The sequence below is a fragment of the Macrobrachium rosenbergii genome, chromosome 8 (assembly GCF_040412425.1).
Source record: "Macrobrachium rosenbergii isolate ZJJX-2024 chromosome 8, ASM4041242v1, whole genome shotgun sequence".
Taxonomy (NCBI): domain Eukaryota; kingdom Metazoa; phylum Arthropoda; class Malacostraca; order Decapoda; family Palaemonidae; genus Macrobrachium; species Macrobrachium rosenbergii.
In genome coordinates this window covers 18,233,217-18,255,622 of record NC_089748.1, presented here as the reverse complement: position 1 = coordinate 18,255,622, position 22,406 = coordinate 18,233,217, and the positions used below count along the sequence as shown (strand labels likewise).

The 22,406-nt window shown below is 39.2% G+C and overlaps 1 protein-coding gene across 5 annotated transcripts in view; it reads left to right on the top strand.

Annotated features, from left to right (window-relative positions):
* LOC136840622 (uncharacterized) overlaps window positions 1-22,406 on the top strand; it is a 513,636-nt gene that overhangs the window by 460,653 nt on the left and 30,577 nt on the right. Inside the window, exon 1 of one of the 5 annotated variants that reach the window (XM_067107333.1) lies at window positions 7,360-7,448. The exons of 1 other annotated variant lie outside the window; for it this stretch is intronic. The gene's annotated coding sequence lies outside the window, so the exon portion shown is untranslated. Of the gene's footprint in view, window positions 1-7,359; window positions 7,449-13,805; window positions 14,592-22,406 lie in introns of those variants that run through there. 3 more of the 5 variants (XM_067107335.1, XM_067107332.1, XM_067107336.1) reach the window with 3 other exon arrangements.

Genomic DNA, 22,406 nt, shown 5'->3' with positions numbered 1-22,406 from the left:
GGAGGCGTAGCTTGCCCCCGTTGAGGGTGATCAGCTTCTTGGTGATGGTTCTCATCTTTTTCTCCGCATCTTTCTCTTCCAAGCAACGTGAGGCACTCGATGATGTCACAGCGGTGCCCTCGCCCTGGAAGGTGTTGTTCATTGTTTCATCCTCTTCCAAGGCACCAAGGCTCCTTCAAGGATGCCGCTGTATCGGTGGAAGTCTGCCCCCTCGAGTACAAGTATTTCTTCTCCTCGAAGAGTGTGGCCCTTTCTCTCTCCTTGGACGACAGCTGCCACTGCCGTAGAGTTCCTGAAGCTTCTCGTGCCCGGTTCTCGCTGGGCAGTAGGGCCAACAAGACCGCTGCTTTTGTCCTCATAAACACCGAGGACTACCATTGGAAGTTGGACGATATCCTGGTGGATAGTACCAAAATCCTAAGAATTACTAAGAACCCTGTCAACGAGATCAGGCGGGAGGTGAACAGGATCATAGAGAAAGTTGACGCCATCTCTAACGCCCTTCACCTACCATCAATCACGGGAGACTATGACCTGGGGTACATCTATGGAACGTCAAGACGCATAAGCAAGGTAACCCCCTGCACCCCATCATCAGTCAGATTCCTGCCCCGACGTACCAGTTGGCTAAGAGGCTAGATGCCATCCTTACCCCTTATGTCCCGAGCAGCCATAGCCTGAAGTTGTCAGCCGAGTTCCTGGAGGCCCTAAGAGCGGCGCCCCCAGGAGGTTGTATTGCTTCGATGGATGTGGAGTCCCTCTTCACCAACGTCCCCATCAATGAGACCATCCAGATGATCTTGGACCGTGTGTATAGGGACCCCACCACCCCATCCCTGAACATCCCTGAGCATGCCCTCCACGCCCTCCTGGAAATATGCACCAAAAAGGCCCCTTCCTCCAACCATTGTGGCCATATGTACACCCAGATTGACGGGGTGGCGATGGGTTCTCCCCTTGGAGTCCTCTTTGCCAATTTCTATATGGGCACTGTGGAGCAAAGGGTATTCGAAGACATACACCAGTTAAGGGTGTACGTGTGCTACATCGATGATACCTTCATCAGCACCAATTCGCAAGAGGAGATCGAGAACCTGAGGCATGCTTTCCACAACCATAGTTACCTCAGTTTCACAATCGAACATAGCCAAAAGCGCTGCCTCCCCTTCCTTGACGTCCTTGTGGAACAGAGAGAGGCCTCCTTCTCTACGAGGGTCTAGAAGCGCACGAACCTGGGCATGTGTATGAACGGGGCAAGCGAGTGCCCCGAGAGGTATAAGCACTCCAACATCAGCGCCTACGTCAGGAGGGCCTTCTTACACTGCTCATCCTGGAACGACACACACAGAGAAATGGAACTTGTAGCCCAGACCCTTGTCGACAATGGACACCCAAAACGGAATATAGAAGAGTCTAACAAGGTGAACATCGATAAATGGTACCGGCAGGAACCTCGCCCCGATGCCCCTGAACGCATAGAGCTCTTCTATAAAGGACAATTTCACCATAAATATAAAGAAGACGAACGCGCCCTCAAGAACATCATCGAGAATAATGTCAGCCCTGTTGACCCCAACAAGAATATTCATCTGGTTATTTATTACAAGAGCAAAAAGACGAGCAGCCTGGTAATGTGTAACAATCCAGCCCCCTCAACAGGACCCCTTGAAAAAAACCAACATGGTATACCGGTACTCATGCCCCATCCAAGGATGCCTCGGTTCTTACATCGGTATGACCACCATGCGTTTCTCCAAGAGGATTTCCTGCCATGCCCAAGAGGGAGCTATCTTTAACCATGCCAGGACCGCCCATAACCAGGGAGTAGCAAGAAAAGACATAATCACAAACATGGAAATAATTGACCGAACTACCGACCACCGCCGCCTGTGCCTCTTGGAAGCATTGCACATTGGGAAGGAGAAACCAACCCTCAACATTACGCAGGAAACCTTTCTCCTCCCCATGGCCACCAGGAGACCTGCACTGAGCGACCCCCATAGCAAACGAGCGAATCAAAGTTCGGCATCTGAGGATCGAAATTCTCCCATTCATCCCCAGCACTACAATGCCGCTCGCACACAAGACGAGCCCCGAACATCAACATGGGAGAGAAGGCTCTGCCCAAGATGACCTACCCCAGGCGGCCAATCATAATTCAGCACCGATCAAGACCCTCCTATAAATACCGACCTGAGCACCTTGTTTCTCCAGATCTTCTTCAACAACGTCCAGAGGATGACCAATGAGCTGGTCGAAACATGTCGACGGTGCCTGAAATAGAACCTGAATCCAGACGACAAAGGATTTCTGATTGGATATTTCAGTAAACGACTTCCCTCATTCCACACACCATCCATTTTCCAATATGAATATCGGCCAGTTGCTGACTAACATCGCTGAGCCTGAAAAGCGAATCATAAGGAAAATAGAAAAGACACTGTATAAAATAAATTCGCATAATACAGCCATCCTTTTTAATGTTATTATTATTATTGTTATTCATAACATGAACCCTATTCATATGGAACAAGCCCACAGGGGCCCCTGACTTGAAATTCAAGCTTCCAAAGAATATGGCGTTCATTCGAAAAATGCTAAATACAGAAACAGGCGATCAGTTATTAAAAAAAGAGATAATTTAACAAATTAATAAATAAATGAATAAAAATAAATAACTAAAAATTATTAAAATACAAGGAGAATTGTATTAGGATAGTAATGCATTGCATCTTCACTTGAAACTCTGAAGTTCCAATTGCCCGACATCCTCAGGGAAGCTGTTCCACATCCCAACGGTGTGAGTAACAAAGGACCTCAGGAACTGAGAAGTTCCACAGCGAGGCACATTTGTTGCATACTGATGCTGCTTTTCAGCAAATCTGGTTGCTCTCGGTAGCAAAAGGGAATCAGGGATCAATTGTGAATGTGACAGAGCTCTGTTAAAGAGATGTCTGTTAACAGAGAAGAGCTTCAACTATAGACCACAAGGTAGTAAGTTAAACTTTGTAAATCCATAGAATTTTGAATAATGTGCCATGTTAATTTAAGGGGATCCATAATTCTTGTTTTTTTTACTTAAGAATTTGGCAATGAAAATATGATCTAACAAGATAGACAAGTTATGCGGGTGAATACTGGTTGAACAGAATTTATACAAGTTGTTGCTTGGCTTTAAGATGAAGGCTCTTGGTTGACAAAGGAGAGCAGAATGGTCTTGCTTCCTCTTACTTCCTTTGCTGTGTATCGTTTCTCCTCCTCTACTTCTGAGTGTTCTTTTCTCACACATCCCACAGACTGACTGTCCTACCCAGTATGAGCTAATATGTATGACCATACTTTAGGAAGTTGCAAAGGACAGCAATAACTGGTGACATAATGTTGTCAGTGTGATGTCTTTGTTCCAGTACTTTATTTAAGTCTTGGAGATCCTTCCACCAACCCCTTAAGAGGAGGGAATCAAAGCTGTAAGACGGATGTTTCAGGTCTTCCTTTCATTATTATTTTCATCGTTTTTTTTCGTCGTTTAAGCGATATCTTTGTTATGTTTCACAGTGATAATCAAACCACTTGGGTCTCCGATAAAATCAGCTGTGTGCTCTTATACTGTACGTTATTCATGAATAAATTTATTAGTAGATAATGACTACTATTAGTGCGGTGATTCACCAAGAATTCGTACTTATCTACGCATGTCAATATACTTGTATATCAAAACCTCGTCTGAATGCGGTGCGTAACAGGTTATGTGCCTATTTGTATATATTCCTATCGGGAGATGAGCGACAGCAGTCGAGTGTACCTGTCTCCTCGTTTTCAAAAGTGGTCTCATTACATATAACTGTAAATGCAGGATTTGAAGTACCATTAAACATTCCATGAAACGAGTCACTCATTTATCGGTCTAGATCAAGAATTCATTATAGACAGAGTGTCCCTGGGTGACCTGTTTTTGTCACATTACCTTCTTCAGTAATTAACATTTTCTATGTAACTACTATCAGTATTAAAAGCATTCTTGTCCATTATTAGTATGAAATTGGTAAAGGGTAAATACCTAATCGATCACTGTTACTTATTTAGATATGATTGATTTGATTAGCGCTTTATATAAATAAAAAAAAGCCCCAAATTAAAGAGGTTAATAATGTTAGCTCTACACAAGTAACACCACCTGGCTTCTCTTCATCAAATAAATAAATCTGAAAAAAATCCCACAAACTGCCTTCTCGAGGACGTTTAATAAAATTGAACAAATAAGATTATCAAATAATTCCTCATCTCTAATAAGGTACCTGGGCATGAGATACAAAGCTCTGGCATAGGGGCTGAGCCCCATCCTCCGCCCCATTCAGGTTTGCTTTGTGCTATTTTCCAACAAGAGCAAAACATTTGCTCTTTTCATATTTGCATAAACCAATCTTTAGATAACGTTCTTGATATTAGCAAGGTTTACCGACTGATTTCAGTCATCTACATTCCTTATTGGACAGTGTTTGTCTTTAGGTTATTACAAGTAATAATTTCATACATTCTTATTGGCAGTCGGTAGAAAGAGACCCGTTTCATAAGAAATTATTTTTTCTTTTCTTCACTAATATACAGCACTTCTTGAGACATCACACACAGGTGATTTCTGATGCCCAGGTAAGGTATGGTCTCGCAATTAATGTGTGGATGTTTAGGGACACTTCAATATCCATTCTGATTGTCTTCATTAACAAAACTTTTCCAGTAATAATACACGGCGGTTTGCATCGTGTCTCGTTGTTGCCTGTAAAATCTGTAGGAGGAAGCCTGGTCTATATTTTGGAGACAAATAACTTGGAGCGAAATAGTCCCTTTTTTTTTATGGTTAAATGTTTCTGCTAACTTTTAGGTTCTTAGTTTAGAGTAAATTACATATGTTCATTTCAGCCTGTATAACAATAAACTGGCAACATTTACCGTATTGTCTTTTTAAAGAATTGTGGTGGTTTTAGGATGGTACTGAATATCATGTTGGTTTCCCCTATGTCTCTCTTTGTGTCTTACTGCACGCAACTGATGCACTGCATCGGCGGTAAATGTTTGTGACCATAAATAGAGTGATTTAAGGTTAAAAAAAAAAAAAAAAAAATTCAACTTTTCTATTTCTGGTATATGAGTAAATCAAAAAATTTTTCATTAATTTTAGTTAAATAACAGACCTATTCTCATTTGGTCTTTTGCTTAAGGTTGCTGATCCCACTCCCACTTCCACCCCTACCCCCACTCCCATGGATGTTTTGATATATAGTGAGTCTCCGAAGATATGTGGGCTACTGACCAAACCCATTGTTGCTTAATTTTGCTAATCATGTGCCTGTATTCATATATGCATTATAACACTACTTTGTTTCATTCCATTGTTTTATGTAAAGAGTTTATGAATTGATATACTGACTTCGTGGACTTTAAACCTGCCAACGTTTTCCTTTTCAGTAGCTTATCTGCTTTGCTTGCGTTACCAAAGTCCCAGCAGAAATCCCGAGAGATTACTCAGTTTTCAGAAATAAATGTTTAGACATGTTTTACATAATTATTGTTTAATGATGAAAATAACATTTTTCGTTGTTTTAAAACCAAGGCAATAACTTTCATCACAGTGACCAGCTGACAGGACAGAGCAGACGAACTTTAGTGAGGAAACAGGCCTAAAATAAAGATATGTTGGTGAGATGTAAAAGTTAAAGGATACAGAAATAAATTTTTCAGTTTAATATTACCACTTTAGTATGTTTTAGCTTTAATATATCTTAGCGCGAATGATTTTCGGCGTACCAGCATCGAAAGCATACTAAGTTTTGCAGTTTCGAAAAGTTGCCGATCATAACTTTATATATATATATATATATATATATATATATATATATATATATATATATATATATATATATATATATATATATATAAAATTTCACACATCACTCTTCAAACCATACACAATACGTTAAGCACTTTTTTTTTTAAGTTGCCAGTCACTATGTTTATCAGTGCTATACGTAAAGCTCTTAGGTTGTCTAGTTTGACTCACATTTGTGCTTTTGGAATTGATTTAGTAAATATTTCGAAGTGTTCATGTCCACTTAATCCAAGTTTACTTCATGTTGTAGTGACTGTTTGATGTTTATATGTTTATGTTTATATTTTAGCTCCATTCCCATTTTGAACGATGTTTGCATCTTGTTTAAAAAACAACTTAACAAAAGTTCCTTGAAATATTGAATTTTTTTCAGTAAAATCACAATTTTTCTGCGCTCGATGTTAATGAATGATTATTGTGATATAACTTAAGGCCTCTTCATTGTCTGTTTAACGATATTTATAAAAAAATTACGTCGTGTTTCAATTTTTAGTCGAGTGTCAACTTAACAGTTCCTCTGCTTGTTTCTTTTACGAAACATTCATGGCAAAATACATTTTAAGATTTTTAATTTTTGAGTGAAATGCGTTATTATTGTGCATGTTAATCTAAATAATAATTTTAATAAAAATTCTTAATACATTTTGTTTACTGTACTTACAAAAAATTCTGTTGTATCCAAAGATTTCAAAGGCTACCAATAGAGGTTTATAGCAAAACCCGAATTGGAATCACTATATAGTTAATGTTCTTATTTTGATTTATTTCAGTAACATTTGCGGTGAAAATTAATGACCTTTAGAATCAAAGAAAATAGAAAAATATTTTTAACCATATGTTATATACCACTTTGATAAAATATAACTTGTTTTACGTACATTCGAAAGTTAAACCTCTTGCGTAAAGAAATGCACTTTTTAGTTACTATATTTTCTTTTAGATCGCTAAATATTATAGATACCTACTATATGTATTCTTTGAATAAAAATTTATGATATAATATAGCTGAAACAGAAATCGTTAAAAGTATAATTCTAGTCCTGCTTTCATGTAACGATTTCACAATGTTTAGATGCTTTCCTTTGTCACGTTTCCCCGTAGATTTTCGTCAGTTTCTCCAAAATAAACAAAAATTACCGAAGAAGGCTTTAAATGCTAAGAAAAATCTAACGTTTTTTTGGCGGAATATTTGTTTTTTTATTCAATTCAGGTCTCTGCATAGTTTATATAGATTTGTTTCGTTATATTGTGTTAATGAGCAGCTATTTACTAAAGTTTCGTTCTATGGAACCATGCACCTGATTAAAACTAAAACCTAGAAATGATAATTGTCGACTAAGGTATTTCTGAAGATTATTATACCAGCGATTTTTAAAACCATCTCTAAGTCTACGGAATAAATAACGAGAAATGATCGCTATTCGCAATCTCTCATAACATTATTGGAACCGGAGTCACGTCACGCGAGTCCGTGGTGGAAATTTTTCCCACCGTCGCCAGCCACACTGTTTAGTTGTGGAACTGATAATTGTGCTTCATTATACCGAATCTACGTCTCGTCCAGGTACACTAGAAATTCATAGATAAGTATTCTAAAGTGGTATGTAAACGTAACCGAGAAATAGGTGTTGCAAATACAGAATTGTAGTGAAGATTTACAAAACTTCCAACTGGTTATGCTAACCTGCAGCATACCTATCACACCTTTAAGTGTGTAGTTGTGTTCATCGCGAAAAAATGAAAACTGTGTGTCGTTCAAGAGTCTTCCTGAAACTAGGCATATTTAAGTGACTGTTCATTGAAATTCCAGATTAGCCTAGGGAAGCCTACAGTAAGTTCACAAACAAAGGCATAGGCATAAATCTACAGTACTCCGTTCCAAGGTTAGGCTACCATACCAATGGTAGGTACTTTTTACACGGTAATATACTGTACTTTGAAAGGAACCTCGGTCAATATTTTAAGAGGAAGGGTGTGATGAGTGGCAAAATGTTGCGAAATAGTGGGCAGTGATGCTTGGTGGAACCATAGTAGTTTTAGCAGTACTAGTACATATTTAACCTGATCCTCGGCCGTGGCTTGATATAAAATTTGTGACATGATACTTTATTAACTGTGACATTTAAGTGTAGCATAGACATAAATCGATCTTAGTACAGTAGTCGACTTACTACTACTAAGTTATTTTATTGAGGAATTGTATCACATAGGTGATGAAATTCATGTTGTATGATATGTCCACGGCAGCCTAGGTCAGTGTAACAATCAGAATAAAGTTAAATGTCTTTTTTTTTAAGAGTTTTTCAATAGATGGCTAATTAAATACTGATATCACATTTCATGTTTTAAAGGAAATAATGAATTTGAATTAATGCATTTATCAATTAGTGGCGTAGCTAGCATTCCATCAGTGGGGAGCCAAGATATTTTGGTAAATTTACAGTTTCAGGTCAAATTCACATTTCCGATATAAAATTACATTTTCCTAGCTTAAATAGTGTACTTTCAACGAATCTGACCTTTATTTCTACCGCAAATGATTAGATTTAGAGATACATGGCCGCCATGGGTACCGCTCTCAGTTTGGGTGGTGCAACGCGCTCCGCGGCTTATGCACATTTCAAATGATTGTTGCAAGCTGTATGTTCTGGCAAGCGGTAATATTGAGCTGCGCTGCACTTGCCACAGGGTTACAGGGAACGAAATTTTACCCTAACGTCTAGTTACAGTTTCGTGAAATTCACGGCCGAAACTTCAATGTTACCCTTTTCGTTAACCACTTCACTTTACCTTAAACAGATGGTAGTACTAAATGTTCACGAATAAAGGTATTCACAACCTGTGGAGTTCCATTGTAATGTCCATGGAAACGACCAATAGCCTCAAAGTAAGACAGAGAACACCCACTGCAGACGTGCACGACGGAATCCATGGCAGTCAACTGAAGCGCACTTTGGTAGAAAGCCGGCTTATTCCAAAATCGCAGTTAATTGGATATTCTTGAAACAAAGCAACCAATCAGGTTTCAGCATTTGTACCGTTTATAATTCATAACGAAAAACAAAAAGACGATTAGGCATTTTTACCCACAATACATTGACAAAAACCAAAAACGCATCAGCAGAAAAACTGACATGGCAGCATAAACGCATCCTCGCGATAACAACAAGGCACAATATTCATCGGCAAATATCTCCGTAACTCTTAATTTGCGGAAGATGCGAGTAAGTATTTCGTATGAATCATGACAAAATATATGATAGCAAGTAAAAAAATATTAGATATCCGAATTTGACCGAAACTGTAATAATACCGATATTTTTGGGGGTGCCAAAGAAAATTACACGTAACTAATGTACCAATTCTGTAATTAGCAAAATATTCTATTCTCGAATGTATATATCCATGTGAATGAAGGAAAATAATAGCATTAGTAATTAGTAAACCTGTATTTGAAATGATATAGCTCAGTTTTCAATTAATTTTCAACTCTTACTGTACGCAGATACTGTAATGTAAATTTCCTCAACTTTATATTCAACACTAGCCTAATTTCAGTTATCAAGTTTTAATTTTCAACTATAGTATAATATCCTTGTCATGTAAATATATCAGTAACACAAAAGACTTCTGACCCTCCAAAATCTCCTCAAAATTTCAACCTATCCCATCCGTCTTCTTCATCTCCTCTCCCTGGAAATTAACTCTAAGCAGCAGTAGCAAATTGCATTGCACTTATTCAAAACTGTAACTACAGTTTAAATCACTTCATACATAAGTTAACATTAAGTTGGATCAAAATATCATGAACAAATATGTCATTTGTGTTATAGATTTTTAACACAAAAGACATACAACTATATCCATTCATTTCGCAGCTCTATATAATTTGTTAAGATATCAAGAACCCAAATAATGTCATTAGATACACAGTATAGCACAGCTGAAATAAACTAAAAATATTTCAAAATACTTTTTCAGCTAAAACATTCCAATGGCATGTAAATGGATCAAGGGTAATTCTAAGTTGGTTGTCACGGTGAGCTAGCCTATGGCAATGACGTTTCCTGTTATTTCACCTGCTGAACAAGAATTTAAAAAAATAATTTGTTGGTCAGCTGTAACTAAAGTGTAATTGACCCTTGAAAACTGCACATCTGTACCAGTGGGTCGCACACAGCCTAAGGATAAATTACAGTTTAGCAGCAGCCGACCAGCAAAATGTTACCTTAAACTCTTGTAAAGCAAGTAAAATAACATAGAAAAACGTCAATTGCCATAGTCTAGCTCCAATGCACACTTCGAAGCTTTCGTAAACGGGAAACAAAACATTACCATTTCCGCTTTCAACTTGGGTGGCCTCTATAGGTCGCCGTGGCAGAATGGCACTGCGCGCCTTATCTGTATTTTTAAAGATTTCTGGCATGCTCGAATGTTCTGGTATGAGGTAATTACTTTAAATTCTTGTTCAGCAAGTAAAATAACTCAGGAAAACGTCAATTGCCAGTCTCTCGCAGCTCTCGCTAAGTGCAGAAAACTGGCAGCTGCTGATTGGTGAACTGAAAGCTAGCGCATGCATGTTAAGGCTTAGAATCAGCAGTACTAGTAATGAATTAAAAGTGCCTTTGGAATGGCTCCCACTATCCATTTATTCAACATTCATTTTACGCTTGTTTTTCATGTTCCACATGACATATATAACAGGAAATACAACAATAAGGTACCAGACCCTTTCCCAAGTTATTTACTCCACCAAAAACCCCGAATTCCCAACAGGTCCCCCTTACTGTTAGCTATTCTCGAAAGGGTTTTACCATACCCAAAACCCCGATTCCCAACGGGTCCCCTTTACCGTCGACTACAGTTCTAAGATATTTTACAGCTTAATTATAGCCAAGTGACAAAATATTACTTTAAACTCTTGTCCAGCAGGTAAACTTCTAAAGAAAAACGTCGACTGCCATAGCCTAGCTCACTGCGGACAGCCGGCTTATATCTACTGGATCAAGTAGAGAATATTAATACCATTGGAATGGATCAAATCTGATAAAAATATCATCAGCAGCACCTGTGTCAATTGTGTTTAAAAAAAACATCCACTTCTCATCTATATACGAGTACAAGCCGTACATGTAACGGACCAACTTAAGGTGAATGATTAAGAATATGCCAAAACTGTAAATTAACTAGAAGTATGTTTCCTTATTTTAAACGTTATGGTTAAAAGTCGCTTTCGACTGTCATAGGACATGATCGCTAGGGAGAGAAAATCTGCTTTTGACCACCAAAAGGTTAAAGTTCAGCTACAAAGGGAATTTAAACTCGGGGGCAGATTTGACTGGGGGCCCAGGCACCCCCTGGCTCCCCCTATAGCGTCGCCACTGTTATCAATGAAGAGGAATGTTAATGTAGTGTAGTACAGTATTTTTACTGTAAGATCTCGAGTTAGATTATGTATTTACAAAAATGTTGGAATAGTGAACTAAGAAGAATTGATATTAATTATTCTGTTCCTAGTTACAAGGAAAGTTTAGTATTCCTAGTCATTAAACTTGAGTTGATTTGTAGTTTTCAACATTGCTTTCAAGGATGTTTTGCAGTTTTAACTGATCATAACCATTGCCTTTTTAGGATGTTTTGCAGTTATAACTGATCATAACCATTGCCTTTAAAGATGTTTTTGCAGTTATAACTGATCATGACCATTGCCTTTAAGGATGTTTTTGCAGTTATAACTGATCATAACCATTGCCTTTAGGATGTTTTGCAGTTTTAACTGATCATAACCATTGCCTTTTTAAGGATGTTTTGCAGTTATAACTGATCATAACCATTGCTTGTGGGATGTTTTGCAGTTTTCACTGATCATTACCATTGCCTTTAAGGATGTTTTGCAGTTATAACTGATCATAACCATTGCCTTTAAGGATGTTTGCAGTTTTAACTGTATTTGTAAAATGGGTGAAATGTGGATTTTGCATTGCTAACCTTGTATAGGTTTGCAAAATATTGTTACTTTGTGTTAAATTGACAGATTTATAGATTACTTGTAGCAGAAAAGATATCAAGTTCCAAGTTTTATAATGTTAGGTATTTTACCTTCCAAAATTAACTTATGAAACTTGTGAAACTACAAAGGATCCTGTAATGGGAGAATGCGGGTAGTTAAGTGTATTCTATAAAATTTTAGCCTTCTGTACAATACATGTACAGTACAGAATATCTGCTGATTTAGTTGTCTCGAAAGCATTTTGCACCAGACGTAAGTTTATCAAATGTTTTTTAATTAAAAGCGTGCTGTTTCTTACTTGTTCCTGTAATGTGCAGTTTTCATCGATATATAAACCAGAAGTATTTCATTCTAATCCTGTTTCAAACCAACCCCACTTATATCGCTGATGTCCAAGAAAAAAGTGGCACTTTATACCGAGTGAGTGGTTGGGTTGGTCCTCAGCCGGTCCCCTTTCGTCTGCCGCCAATTAACCACTTTGTTATCTAGCATAAACGACTGAAACGACTCTCTGAAGGTGCATAAATCAAGATGAAATACATATTACCTTTGCAATATTTGCATTGGATCATTTGAAGCAGTTGGTATTAAAAGGGTAAACAGTATCCCATGATGTAGGAGACTGTCTGCCCACAGTTCATGTAGGATTTATTATTCATGTATGTACACTATAAAGAATGGCCTGCTATATTATTCAAGGTGATAGTTTATTTGGTAACAATCATTGTAGGCTAGATTGAACATTATCCAAAGGAATATTGACATTTTCCCTGTTTGTTGAATTGTGTGTGTAAGATTTTATGATGAGAGGGAGAGGGACAGTGCGAGAAAAAATGTGGTTAGGCTGTCAGGAGCAATGTATAAGGGAACAAGGACAACGGTACAATAGGTTATCAATGGCAAAACAGAAATGCTTTAAATTGGAGTCGGTTTAAATCAAAGATCGGCATTTTGCCTATTTCTGCTTGTAATGGTTATAGGTGTACTGAGTATAGGAATCAATTGGGATTGCTATATATACAGTAAGTTATCTGGTGAATATAGCAGAGATTACCAGAAAATGGCAGAGACTGAAGAAGTGCAAAGGAGGATAAGAGAACGGCAGGAATCCCTTGAATAGGATAGCATGAATATAATTTGGGTAAAACAGAGGTCATCATATACGGTAGGCAGGGAAGTGATAGGTTATTTACACTTGATAGAAGAAGCCTAGGGTAGAAACAGGCAGAGAATTTCAAATGCTTAGGGTCTACTTAAGATAGGAGGGAGGATGTGAAGCTGAGGTTGAAGGTAGGATAAAAGCAGCTTAGGGGAAATGGAGGAGTTAGTAATGGTAATGTGTTACAGAATACCAAATAAACAGAAGGAAAAGATCTATTCTTCCGTAATCAGACTAGTGATGATTAGTGGTTCAGTGACAGTAAGGAGAGAGAGAAACGGAAGCTGGAGTGAACAAATCAGATCTCACTTCATGAGAGGCTGGAAAATGAATAAATTAAGCGACTGGGGAATAAAGATTACTGATATGATATGATGAGAGTCGGGACTGAGATGGTATTAGCATATGGTAGGGATGAATATCGAGGAAGAAGTGAAGAGGATTTGAGGGAACCTATTAGGTAAAAGGTCAAGATGTTGTAAATGATTAGATTGCAGGATAAAGTAAAGAAGGATTGGAAAAGAAACTTTTAGCAGAGGAAGATGCTTTCATTGGAGGCAGTTGGAGAGGACACATGAGGGAACCAACGCTTTAGCTTAGGGGTAGCGGTGTGAAAGATGACCAAGACAATGACTTTTATAGTAATGATTTTCATTGCCCCATGCATATATAACCTAAGTAATTGTATAATCTAGTTACTTTGTGTATCTAACTATTTTTCTGATAAATAATGTAGATTCTTTTTCTTTCAGGTAAGGCTTTGCTTCAGGGGCTGCAGTCATGTCAGTACATCCATAAAGACAATTCAGTACAACTTAGAAGTTATTTAAAAATATAAAACAGTTCTTTATATATCTAAAACACCAAAGAAAACTGAAATCTTAGCAGTAGTTATACACCACCTCATGTGACAAAGTATACTTACCATTCCAGAATGCAAAATCCAGATATACGTAACATTTCAGCCAATAAATCCAACCTTCTAATTTGGAATTAAGAATTGTCCTTCCACAAAGCAACGCAATTATTGGGGCCAATTGCTAGTGCATTATTTTGAATTCATGGCAAAGCGACGGCTTTGACTGCCTAAAAATGAGATAAACATTTTCGTCAGATAAGTTCTTAGAAACCACTGTGCTTAATGTGTTATTGTATACTATGTTTTTACCCTAAATTAAATCACAAATCAATGAGTTAGCTATAGAATTATATCTGTAGATTAACAAAATCAATAAACTAGGTTAAGCACTTGATGGTATATTAGACACAAAATCAGTAAGCTAATTTTAGTATCATAGTAAAATTGCCAATTGAGCAACTTTTGGAATCAGAAAAATATCAGGATCAAAGACATTTTACGAAATCAGAATTTAGTGCTTAAATTATTTTTTGTCGAGGAGACTTTGGTTGTATTGAATCAAATTTATAGATGACAGAGTTGTATCTAAATGACAGTACTGAAACCACTGGACCTCAACTTCAAAATTGGAAAATGGATGTACAGTAGAATGGGAATCAACGCATATATATTGAAATATGTAAGTTTGTGAATCTTGAACATTAATTTTTAAAATTAATCTTACCTCTACAGTATTATGATGGCTGTATTCCCGCATCAGGGGCGGGAGGACAATAGAGTGAAAAGTAAACGAAAAATAATAGGATCGTATGGTTTGAACCGTCTATTCACCTATCCCTTTAGGGTGCTTTGAGCGTCTATAGTTTTCCATTCAGTTTTTTCTTCGTCATCGACCTGCGAGGACACGTTGGAGACTGTGTACATGATTTTGTTGATTAGATCGTTATCTGAATTTTGTTTGGGTTTTCATGTGTTTTATATTCGTCATTATATAGGATATATCTTCCAAAGAGGAGAAGACAAGTCGTTTCTAGTCTGTAAGGTAAGAGGGTGCATACCTGGCTTTACTCTTCAGTTTACGACGGTCAGATGTGTTAATTGCAGGAACAGCGATCACTAGATCAGTGTATTGGTTGGTCAGATGAAATAATGAATATTTATTTAAAAGTTTGAGCAGATGTGAGAAGCAGATAGGAATAGGAAAAGACAGAAAAGATTCTTCCAAGTCTAAGACAGGAAGTGAGATTAGAATAAGTTTCTCATGTTTCACAACCTTTCGACTAGCAGCTCTTGCCGCTCTCCCCGTTTTCCTAGTAATGTTTCTCCTTCAAAATTTTCTCTCTCAGAGCTATCCGCATTGTTCAGGATTTGAGGTTTGGCAATTAGAAATGATGTAGCCATAATTATAGTCTTAGGGCTATTTGCTGCTTTATACGTCCAATTATTCAACCTTTTTTGGGTTTCCCTTGCAGCAGAGAAAGTGCCAGTGCCCTCCCTCCCTGTTAGCCATAACCTAGCCATGCCCTGTGACACTCCTCCTACTGTTGGAGGTACAGGGAAGCAGGGTATGTCTGGGAGTGGAAGTGGTTTGTGCCAGTTGTCTTTTTTCTCTGTCCAACCTGGCACGTTTCACGTACAGGTTGGCACTCGGTCACCAAAAGATAAGCACAAGAAGATCAAGCAAATTTTGGTAAAATTAGTTTAGTAACATTCATATTGTAGAAAAGGTAATGTTCAAGGATTAAAATAAACAGACTGACGAAATATTAAATAAAGTAATGCTAAAGACGATTAAATTATAAATAAGGAAGTTCATTGTCAGTTCTATAATGTATTAACAGTATGAAAGAAAATGCTATAAAGTAAAACTGTTTCAAGTTATATAACTGCACTTAACACGAACAGTGTAGCGTGCCTGCAACTGTATTTGTGGAGTGAGCGCTTCAGGAACCAGGCAGGAGATAGATACCCTAAGTAAGCTTAAGAGCACTCACTCAGTATCCGATTTTGTACCCGCAGGCCTTGCTGGAGGCCACATACTCCTAGTAATCCCTATCTCTGTTCTTCCTGTAGTCTTTCCGTGCAAGATGGTTCAGTATTGGCTAGTAGGCGTTTGTTTGACATCATACGCTCTCCTGGCAGCAGGCGCTCATGTGGAAGCAGGTGCTAGCTTTTCATTGGAAGCTCTCTTGCCAGTAGGCACTCACCTGGCATCAGACACTTGCCTGACAACAAATGCTTCCTTACCATTAGACTTCGCCTGGCGCCAGGCGCCCACGTTCTTCTGTCTCCCAGGTGGTCTGACTATGCTGGTTTATCTTCACGCTTTTTATCCAGTGTGAGGGATTTTCATGCAAGTAACTGCAATCAGGTGTGTGAACACATTTGTATTCCACATTCTCCTTCCTTTCTCAGGTGTTCTCAACTTTTGATGCTTGCTCCATATTCAGTGCTAGTTTCTCCTGCTTTTCGGAGAAATAGGAGCTTCTACTGTAGTTCCTGCTCTTCTCAGACATCGTGCTTCCAGTCTTGGTCCCCTTCTTTGTTGACTTGGGCTACACTTAAGCATTCTAGACGTTTTCTTCAACCACGTTGTACATCGTGGATGCCTCAGGCTGCTTGCTAGTCTCCGCGGCATGATTCGAAGTATTCTTGGGCCTCTTTTAGGCATTCTCGAGTCTCTTAAGTGTTCTCGGTTGCTTTTTCAGCGAAAAGGTTCAGCGTATTCACCTGTTACCAAGCAGCTCCTTCTTTGCTACTGTCTCGGTAGCAGAGCAGTCTGGAGGATCTTCCCCACAGCTAAGTTATGTGAGGTTGGCTCCTTCGGGATTTTCAGTTTTGCTTCCTGCTACCTCAATGTCAGTGCAGGGTGGTGTGAATAGTCAGGAAGACTTTGTTTCCTGTGCAGATGGTATGAAACAGGTTTTTTTTCTTTGCTTCCATTTAATTCCTTTTTAGAGGAGTTGAAACTCCTTTCATCTCAGGGAGCAGGGGGTTCTGCTACCGCCACCCCTGCTTCCCAAGGGTTTCCTTCTATGAGCTGCGGCTTGTGAATTTGACTGATGCTGATGAAGAGCAGGTAGTATCTTCAGCTGTTTAGAGATTAAGGTTTGAGCTAGCAAATTTCCAAGTACTTTGAGGAACCTAGTAGTTCAGGATTCGAGATCCCTTAGGATCACTAGGCTGGAACCAAAGGCATGTCCCCATCCGTCTCCCAAAACAGGGCAAAGTTGGCACTGAACAGATTTGACTTTGTGATTAAATTGCTCCATCAGAAAGTTTCTTCTAAAAGTTCTTCCTTTTCTTCCCCTCTTCATGAGAAAGAGGAGAGCAATGTCATATAATGTTAGGCAGTTACCCTTTATCGGAAAGTGAGATCGTTTCTGCTCTTCTGCAAATTTTTTGGCTCCTTAGGGAGCGCACTTTCATGCATGCCTTTACTAAGGTGGTTGTCAAGCATAGGGAACAATTGTGTTCTTTTTGGCTTCCTCTGTCTCTTCGACAAATAAAGTTAACATCGCACATCACCCCTCACGTTCTTTTACCGAAGCCTTGGCATTAGGTACGAAAGTGCAAAAGGTTGATGAGTGGAAACCAGATCTTTGTTGCATCGATCTCAAACATTTAGGCATACTGTACACAGCCTGTCAGCAGCCGCTTCGCAGTTAGCCCAAGTTTCAAGGTTCCCCCCCAGGCAAGTGGGCAAGTGATTGGGGCCTTGGGCCAGCCTTTTGGGCTTTCAGGTAGGACAATAAGTGCCATAGAAACTCGGCTCCTGATAATGTGATGCATGAAGCCTCCAGTCCCCGGTAGGAGGAGGTTGAGCCTCTTTTATTCAGTTTGGCAGGATCTGGAGGCAGATCCCTGGTTGGCTTGAGGTACTGTAGGAGGATACACCATCCCTTTCTTCCCAGGTTCTTTTAACCAATTCCCCTCTGGAATCTTCACAACAAGAAGTTCCAGATCTTGGACAGAAGGAAGTAGCCTCTCTTGGACTTCAAGGAGCTGTGAAAATAGTCTTGGATTGAATGGTATCAGTGGACAGTTTGTTTTTTTGGGGCAGGATGTACCAGTTTTGGACAACGATACTTTCATCTGAGCTCGGCTCCTCAAGTTTTACAAGAGCCCTATTCCAGTTGGGCAAGTGGGCTCACATGTTATGCATTCAGATGCTTCTCTACTTGGACGATTGGCTGATTCTAGCGTCCAGTTTAGAGGGGAGCCTCAGGGCAAGAGATGCTCTTTTAAATTGACAAGTATGTTGGGAATGCTGATAATTTTTTCCAATTCCAATCTAATAACAACTCAGAACCATGGTTACCTGGGAATGCTTGTGGACACCAAGAATTTCTTGGTTTCTCTGAAGGAGAAATGCATAGACAACTTTCTCTTAATTATATAAAATTTCTATCCTTCACAACCTTGCCAGCCAAGAAGTGGTTGTTCATTTTAGGGCATATAGCATCACTAGAGAAGTTGGTTCTGGTTGCCAGGCTGAGAATGAGGCCAATTCTTTCCTTTCTCAAGAGGCACTGGAACTAGGAAGTTCAGCCGGAATCCATTCAAATTCAGGTTTCGAGGGAGTTAGAGGACCCGCTGAGATGGTGGAACCATTGACCATGACTTTTGCTAGGAATGTTTCTCCAGTTGAAGAGCCCAGACCTCACATTATATTCTTATGCATCATCAGAAAGTGGAGGAGCGGTTGCAGCGGACGGGTTTAGCCAGGATTTGGTCCACAGAGGAACAAGAACTCCATATCACATATCATTCTGTTAGAGATGTTAGCAGTGTGGAAGGCCCTGCTAGCATTTGAGGATCTACTTCTAGGCAAAAACGTAGTACTTTCCAGACAATTCAACAGCGCTGGCATAGCTGAGCAGTCACTAAGGCACAGAGGCAGAAGCTTTGTTCTGCCATACAAGTTGCATTCTCACTTGGTCAGAGGAAGGGAAGATCCTTCTGTTACCGAAGTTTGTGCCGGGAAAAACGAACATTGTGGCAGACACAGCAGGGAGGACCAGATTCTGTCTTCTAAATGGACCTTGCATCCACAAGTCTGCAAGGACCTGTGGAAGGTATTGGGCACACTTCTAGTGGTCCTGTTCGCCACCAGGTCCAACAGTTGCCTGCCAGAGTACTGCTCTCTAGTTCAGGATTCTCAGGCATGGGTAATTGACGCAGTGCTTTTATACTGTACTGGGCTTAACTAGACCTCTATGCTTTTCTCCCCTTTGCTATGATGCAAAGAGTACTAGCAAAATTCTGTATAGCTGTGAATTCATGCATGACTTAATGACCTTGGTGGCCATCCAGAGAATGGTTCCCAGACCCCCTACCTCTGTTAGTAGATAGCCTAAGGCTTCTTCCACCAAGAAATGGTCCTCTCAAACAGTCAGAGGTATGAGGTTTCATCAAAACCTCCACATGCTTCAGCTGACCGCATGGAGAGACTCTACTGTCTTTTACCAGCAAGAGGTTTTTCAAAGGAATGCAGAAAGTCTATCCTTAACTCCAGAAGGAAGTCGACTGAGGCACTGTATCAAAGACATTGCGCAGTATATAGGGCTTGGTACTCTGCTAGAAGGCTTTCCTGCACCCATACCTCTGTAAATAACGTCATCAAATTCTTACGTTACTTATGCTACAGTTGACATTTTTTAGTCCCAGCCATTAAATGGTATCAATCCATGTTAGCTGTTGTATTGAGGCATACTAGCCTAGATATTTCGTCTAACATGGATATTAAGGAGGCCATCCGCCCCTTCCAGTTGATATTCCTAAGTCTCTAAATTAACCCTTGGGCTGGAATTTGGATGTGGTGATTAAGTATTTATGCATGCCCCCCATTTGAGACCTCGAGCACAACCTCCCTTAAAGATTTGACAGTGAAGAGACTGTTTTTGCAGCCTTGGCTTTACTACCAGTGGAGCAGTCTTTTCTTTTCTACCCCTTTTCAGGGCCAAGAATTATTTTAAGTTCACCTCTGCCTTGCTCTTTCGTGATCCCCATTCTGTCCTCTTTGATACCAGATGGGAAGAAACTTCTTTCTGTCCAGTCAGAGCTCTTTTATATTTACAAAGGACTAGGAGGCAAAATGTCAACCACCTTTTCTGCAGCCCTGGGAAGCCTGACTTGCCCTTGTCTGTTCAAGGCTCTGGTCAGAGAAGCGCATGCAAATCTAGACTTGACTCCTTTACCTTCAGCTTAAAGTAAGATTCCATGATGTGCGACCAATAGTGACCACTTTCTTTCTCTGGAGAAAGTTGTCAGTGTGGCGCAGTGGAGACGTACCTTCATATTTACCTCGCACTATCTGCGAGATGTGGAAATCCAGTATGAATCGTACAGAGCTCTTTTGCCCCCTCATTACAGCAGGGGAACTCTTATCCTGAACAATCAGGGTAGTTGTACTCTAACCTTTCCTATTTAGCTAGGAAATTGTTGAATTTTGGGGAGTGTTAAGGTACCTATGTTTGATTAGGTGAGAACCTTCATTCTTTTACTGTCGTTGCTCTGCTGGCCTAAGCACAAGGCCTTGTGTCCCACTTGCATCGGAGTGTGAGTGGTATCCCTAGCAAGGAACCTCCAGCATTGTTCAGAGGTCTTGCTACCTAATGAATCAGTCCTCACTTGGCAACAGTAACAGCATGTGGCTGCTAATCAGTATTTGGTAAGTAGTGTCTTATTTCTGATGGGATTTTATGGTTTTCTTGGGGGTCATTAAATTTGTCCTTGCACCTTTCCCACCTCCTTTGCTCTATGCGGGAATAAGCTATCATAATAATAAGAGAGGTATGATTCATTTCAAAAATAGAAATTTTTATGATAAAATTTATTTTTTAAATACTTACTTCTCCATTATGTATCACCTCCCCAACCTCCCCACTCATGTGGACAGAAGAAAAAACTGAATGGAAAACTATAGACGCTCAAACCACCCAAAAGGGATGGGAGAATAGACCGTTCCAACTAAACTATCCTATTAATTTTTTGTTTACTTTTCACACTATCGTCCTCCCACCTGACCGGGAAATACAGCTATCATAACAGAGAGGTAAGTACTTAAAAAATAAGTTTTATGACAAAAATTTCTGCTTTTGAACTACTTTGATAACTTAAAGAAAACACATTATCATGTCACATCCTGTGGTGTTTTTTGAAGCAAAAGCATCAGGCCCACCAAAAGTGCTTAGATTTATCAGACATATGTAAAAGCTGTCTTTTTAATTGTAAAAGTTTGTTTAGTACATAATGCTAATTTTTACTTCATAATATTAGATATGTTTATTAGTAGTATACACCTATTATATCAGTGTCACTTTCTTCCTATTGTAATATCTTTAAGGTCAGGAGTTTCTTAGTTTTGCAAAAGAGAAAACTTTACAAAGTTGGGATATCTGATCAGACAGTGAGGACCGAAATCACTGAGTAACATCATAATTCTGCATGAACTCTATTTCAGTAATTTGGTCACCATAGATAAGAAGTTTCCTGTAGGAGTGTAGTGCCGTCAGTGTACCTCATGCAATGCACTGTAGGCATTACTTAAGGTTCTTTGCAGTGTCCCTTCGGCCCCTAGCTACAAGCCCTTTCATTCCTTTTACTGTACATCCGCACACATTCTCTCTTCCACATTACATTACTTTCCACCTTCTCCTATTAATTGCTTCATAGTGCAACTGCAAGGTTTTCTTCCTGCTAAACCTTTCAAACCTGTTTACTGTCAGTTTCCGTTTCAGTGCTGAATGACTTCATAGGTCCCAGTGCTTGTCCTTTGGCCTAAACTCTATATTTATTCTATTAGATCTGCAATTTTCCAGATAAATTTCAGAAGTGTTGTAATATTTAATGGACAATGTCAGGCTCTCTAGATCATGATATGTCCTAATGAATTTTTGTAAAAGGAAGTGTTGGCTGAATGAGATTCCTGGTTGCACTGAAAAATCCCTACCTTGTGTATTGTGCTGATTTATTTATAAATGGACTTCTTTCCAAAGGCCAAAATTCACAGACTAACAGTGCCATCTCAGACATTTCAAAGTAAAATTTTGACTTCCGGCACTGTGCAGGAAGGGTTGTAGTTTAATTTCTACCCAAGGACAAACTGTGTCCAGTTTGTCATAATCTAGGCCAAAATTCACAGACTAACAGTGCCACCTCTGACATTTCAAAGTAAAATTTCGACTTCCAGCACTGTGCAGGAAGGGTTGTAGTTTAATTTCTGCCCAAGGACAAACTGTGTCCAGTTTGTCATAATCTTTCATTGTGGATAGATCACCTACAGTAAAGTGTGCTTTGGTCTGTTAATGTTATTTATGGTATCTAAAAGGAACATTGTTTTGAATTAATGGGGGTCTGTCTCTCTCTCTCTCTGGGATACTTTTACATCTTGTTGAACTGTTAGTCCACATATAATAAATGCAGTTATTAAACTTGGTTGACTAAAGATTTATTGGGCCATTTTGCATGTGTACCATTCTACTTGTTAGCA